This window comes from Castor canadensis, chromosome 4 (genome assembly GCF_047511655.1).
Source record: "Castor canadensis chromosome 4, mCasCan1.hap1v2, whole genome shotgun sequence".
Taxonomy (NCBI): domain Eukaryota; kingdom Metazoa; phylum Chordata; class Mammalia; order Rodentia; family Castoridae; genus Castor; species Castor canadensis.
Genome location: NC_133389.1, coordinates 66,806,745 through 66,812,842, shown reverse-complemented (window position 1 = coordinate 66,812,842; position 6,098 = coordinate 66,806,745).

Below are 6,098 nucleotides of genomic sequence, written 5' to 3'. Positions count from 1 at the left end.
ATGAGGAAAGCTTTCAACCTTGACTCCTGTATCCAGCCAAACTGGTGTTCAATTTTGAGGGTAAGACAAAGATATTTTTTGATATTGAAGAATTCAAGAAGTTTATTTCTTACATACCTTCTTTGATCTAGGGTGCTTCCTCCCATTAAACATCAAAAAAAAAAAAAAAAGAAATCAAGTAAAACTGGAAAATAAGAAATCTAATCTTTAAGGGTAAACAGCCAGCAGCTTATTTGGGTTTGAAGGAAAGGAAATGTTAGACTGATCAAGTTGAAGGGTGTATTTTAAAATTTTACTGGTAACCATTCTAGCTTGTATAGGAGTAAACTCTTTATATTAGGGGAGAGAGGAATTTTGTAGATGGGAAAAGTAGTAGAAGCACACAGAGGAAAGATTCCAAGATAAGTTAGAATAGAAAAACCACAGCGAGTATGGAGTCTGAATTCAATCACTAGTACCACCAGGTGGGGGGAAACAAAGTCTGCATGGATTAAGAAAAGGAAATTTTGTAATGTGTAGTTCATGATGTGAATCTTTGTATTAAAACTTTTTTATTTGGAAAAAATAGCCTCTCATACATCTATGTATCCTATTGGTTGTTTCTGAAGAACTTTGGCTAATAAACAAAATTTACCATCTTAACCATTTTAAGCAGCAGCATTAAATATTGCAATCATCACAACTATTCATGTCCAGAACTCTTCATCTTGCAAAACTGAGACCCTGCAGCCATGAAGTAAGTCATTCTCCACACCCCAGCCCTGGCAACCAACATGTCTTTCTGCTTTTGACTACCTAAGTTCCTCATTTAAATGGAAGCATGTATTGTTTTTTTGTAATTGGCCTGTTTTACTTTTCTTAGTCTATCTAGCTAAAAGTTGCCAATTTTGTTGGTCTTTACAAAGAAAAAAACTTTTGGTTTCATTGATTTTCTGTTTTAGTCTCTTGTATTTCTGCTTCTAATCTTCATTATTTCCTCCTTGCTATTAACTTTGGTTTTAGTTTATTCTTCTTAAAAGTTAGGTTGTTGAGATTGTTTTTAAATTTCCCCCTTGTCATGGCTTTTGCTGTATCCAATAAATGTTTACATTAGTTTTAAGCATTTTTGATACTTCCTCATAATTTTGTCTTTTTTGCATTGGTTGTTTAAAGGTATGTTAATTCAAAATTGTGTGTTTTCCAGTTTATCTTCTGTTACCAATTTCTAAACTCATCCCGTTAGGCTTGGGGAAGATACTTTCTATGACATCTTAAGATGTATTGAGACTTAACTCATGGCCTGACACATCGTCTATCACAGATGTCCCACGTGCATCTAAGATTGTGCAGAGTTACTGGGTGTTTGGTTAGATTTAGTTGTTTAGTGTGTGGCTTCAGTATTCTTTCTTTAACCCACTTGTTCTATCTGCTATTGAGATTCTCCAACTATTACTATAGAATCGTCTATTTCTCTCTTCAGTTCTGTCAGTTTTGGCTTATGTTTTGAAGGTCTGTTACTAACTGTGTAAATGTTTATAATTGTTACATCTTATTGTATTGCTCTTTTTATTATATAATGGATTTTTCTCCTAAAGCCTATTTTGTCTGAGAGTAGTACAGCCACGTCTGATCTGTTGGTTTCTATTTGTATAGGATATCTTTTCCATACTTCCACTTTCCATCTACTTGTGTCTTTGGATATGAACTACATCTCTTGTGGATGTCAAATAGTTGTATCATGTTTTTAATTCCTCCTGCCAAAAATCTGCCTTTTGATTAGAGAGCTTAGTCCTTTTATGTTAAACTAGTAATTACTGATAAGGGATTTACTTTTGGCATTTAGCTGTTTTCCGTATCCTTATAGCTATTTGTTGTTCGTGTCCTGCATTGCTGTCATTTGTTTGGTTTCTCATTTTCTTTTGTGCATATTCTATAGCTATTTTATTTGTGGCTACAATGGGGATTAAACATCCTAAAATTAAATAGTGTACCCCCAAACACAATCTAATAGTTTTTTGTGGAGACCAGTAACTAAATAGGCTGAGAAGAAACTTTGGCATATGCAAGGCTGTGTCAAAGACCTTTGTGCTGAGAAGGAAAGGCCCCAGCACAAAGGAGGTGAGCAAGGTTCTGCCAGGCTGCCTTGCAAATAGGCAGACTGAGGCAGTGGAGATAGACCTTGGCATGAGCACGGCTCTGTCAATGGGCCCCTTGGCTGATAGGCACGGACCCAGCCAAGGGGAGGCAAGATTCAGTAAGGCTGCCTTGCAGGGAAAACAGGGCATGTTGATGTAGTCAGGATAGTCTGCAGTAAATAACAACATACCACAGCTGTGCTGTTCCTGCCTCCTACGCGACTGGACCCATGAGAACTCGACCTGCACTTCACCTCGCTTTCCCACACTTGCTGTATAAATAAATGCACTTGAAGGCAGAGGGGGTCACCAGCAACTCTCATCTGGAATGCTAGACCCACCCAGTCCCAAGCTTTTCTATGTCTGTCTTTGTGTCTTTTTCCTCAATCCCCAGTTGCTCCCAGTCAGGTCAAGGGACCTGCTTACGCTGACCTTGAGACTTTTTTTTTTATAGGGTTTGAGCTCAGGCCCCCACACTTACTAGGCAGGTGCTCTAGTACTTGAGCCATGTTCCCAGCCTTTTTTTTTGCTTTTTTTTTTTGATGGGTATGACCTCTGACCACAATCCTCTTACCTATACCTCCCACATAGCTGGGATGGCAGGCACATACCACCACACCGTTTATTGGTTGCGATGGGAGTTTCACTAATTTTTTTGCTTGGGCTGGGCTATAACGATCATCCTCCCAAATTGCTGGGACTGCAGACATGAGTCATGGCTCCTGGCTAGGCATCTATGTAAAACATGCTCACTACAAAGGAGAACAGTGATAAGTTATCCTATAAAATTAGGAACTTCCTTTCAAAGCAACTTACCAATGTATTTAAAAAAAAAAAAATCCCATTCAAATGTGTAGGTGCACATAAGGACAGTCCAAGGCCAATGAGCCCATGTAAAGTGCTCCATCTTTTGACCACTCAAAGCAGTAAAAACTAAAGGTACAACACACCACTGTGGTCCCGCCAGGATAAAGTGGAGAAGACTGACATGACCACGCTGGTGAGGATGTTCCACAAAGCTGGAACTTTGGACAGCTCCTTGGCAGTGGTCAGTAGAGCTGAATGTGATGCACATCAGACCCTGCAATTCCATTCCTAGGCAGAAGTGAGTGCCTACGTGCACAAAAACTCATCTATTAGACTACCTGGAGTGATATTTCAAGTCCGTAAGTTAGAAATGAACCAAGATAAATATATGGTTTATTCATATAATGGACACAACCATTAGAATGAACCATGTGCAAATACATACAATAAAAATCTCACATACTGTTGAAAGAAGCCACATACAAAGAACAGTAATGTTTAACTCCATTCACATAACATTCTAAACTACACAAAACTAGTCTGCTCTTAAATTGAATGGTGGCAGTTGGGAAAGTAGTCACTGGAAGGGAGCCTGCTGGGCTCTCTGGGTGGGGGTACATGCATGCGTCCACTTGTGAGAAATCACTGCCATTACTGTATGGATGTTGTACTTCAACCATCTTGTCTTTAAGAGTTAAAACAAACCCATCTGCCATTGGCTGGCAACTCAGCTCAAACCAAAGCAGCATTCCCTTTGTCTTCCCTCCTTGGCCACATTCTCCCTTATTTGCACTTCCACAGTGAGGGGGAAAGCATGTCTCCCCCAGTGCAAAGACCACATGGGACTGGTTGCTGGAGAGCACTGCTCCACATTGGGAAGGCCCAGTCCATCTCTGCTTCCTCCCAGTGCACTCAGGAATCAACACTTCTCTCCAGGAACATGTAACCATGTATCAAAGCTCCAAACCAAAATGGAGTTCCAGTAGCTAATACTTCAGGGGGCAGGTGGTGGGTGGGCAGGACCCACCTAGCTGACACCCTTGGAGACATGACATACAACTAGAGTGTAGACCTGCCTGGACCTACACTAAACAGTTGCTTTTATCTTGGTTAAATCTGGATTCTCCCTCTGCCTCAGTTTTCTGGTCATTAAAGTAGTGGTGCTTACCTTAAAGAGTTGTTATAAGGATCAAAATGTAAAACTTTCAGAAAAACAATTGACACATGGTGGGAGTTCCATAAATGTGAGCTGTCAATTTGGTTTTGTCCAAAGTATGTTAACCCTGAAGAAGATGAAGAAGCACGCAGTTCAACAGCAGAGGCTTTGGGGCTCCCCTGAAGGTCCCCTAGCCAAACTATGGAGAACATGCCTGAGTGTATGCTGCCTCATACACCAGGCCTACAGAGAAATTGGGAAATACACACACGGGAGAAAGGCTGATGATAGTCTCCTAGCCCAGACCCATGTGAATCTATCACTAATGGCCACTGAATGAGATCTTTAAATGTTGTTGTGAAAAGGTAGGGTAAGAAAAAAGCATGCATAGTATGTGGCAACAGCAGCTAGGGAGGGTGTGACCACTGGCCAGTAATTACCACAGACATTTTGCTGTAACTTCGACTACAGGAGCCAGGTCCAGGGACCTTTGCAGAGCTAGGGACCTCTGCTGGGGTTGTCTTCAGATAACACTATATACAAAGCCCGAGGTGGACAAGACAATTTACACAATGGAAATATTCTCACATGCATTTCCACCCTGTAGATAGACCTGCACAAAAAGCCAACTCTTCATCAGAGGGATACCTGGAATACCCATCAAAATGACATGACAGTAAACTGAGACAGGATGACAGACATGTTCCTGGAGAAGCCAGTGCGACTGGAAAGGATACCTCATGGCTGACAGGTTTTTCAATTTTTCATTGCTGACAAACATCACACCTTGCCTCAAAACCTACTTCATTTCATACCTCACCCCTGCACTCTGAACCTCTGTCAACACTTGAAGTCAGAGAGCAATCTCATTTCCTTAACTCCCAAGCGTGGAGGGGAGTGGGTCAGGAAACTCAAATTACTGCAAATCCACCTTTCAGTCACCAAGCAGGCTCATTAACATGAGACTGATTCTGCTACTAGATGCCTTCTCCACCCTCCACTCACTGAAGGCAGGTGTCTTGCAGGACTCACACCAGACCCAGTCACCAGAGTGCTGGTGGACACCAAGGGCACCTGGAAGGCCAGCCTGACAGTGTGAAGTCTTGTTCCCACAGGCTTGCTAGGTTCCGCAGGTTAACACACAACAGGTATGGCTAGAGACTGACTGTGGAAACTCTTCAACTTAATGTCACAACGCAATAGTCACATCCCCAAACCAACCATCCCTCTCTCAGGATGTGTCATTTGCACAAATGGCTGATGTGTTTCCTTTCTAATTTCACTCTTGGAGGATGAACTGCACACAGGTCTTGGAATACACAGGAACCACTCCCGTGAACTGCCTACCTCACTGAGCCTAAGCTCAGGTGCTCTTCCTGGCCAACAATGAAAACCCACACCCCTCTCACCAGTTAGAAATCTGAAACCAACCATTTAGATTGTGGGGTATGCCAAGGCTACCTTTTTCAGTCCTTTCCCTAACAGTCTGAGTCACTACCCAGACACTTTAAATGCAGGAGAGATGTGGAGAAAGAACAGGAAACAAGGCAAACAAAGCTGAAGGAAAAGAGCAGTTGCCCAAATTCAATATCCTATGGGTACAGGGCCATGGTAGTTCTTCTGTACCTACAGCAGCTGGCATAGCACCCAAGCCTCCTCTCAGACCCAGTCTACTTGTCTCTGCTCCCTTATCCTCACTGAAAGCCCCAGGGACCTCCACATTTCTCTTCTTTCGGCTTTGTATTACCACCCTTTTGGGGATTCTTCTCTTCTGAAAATGATCCAAGAAATGGAAAGGGCAGAAAAACTAAAGTACATGGATTGCCCATTAACTAAGACCATGAAATAAGAATACCAATGAAATAAGGATGAAGCTTTTCTGTACCTGCCAAAGTATCAAAATACTTACAGGCACTTCCACAAACTAAAGTGAACCCAACTTCCAAACGGCAAGAGCTTATCTTTCCCACCTTCCCAGTCATTCCCAAACCCTCCCGACCAATGAACATCCCCATTAGTCA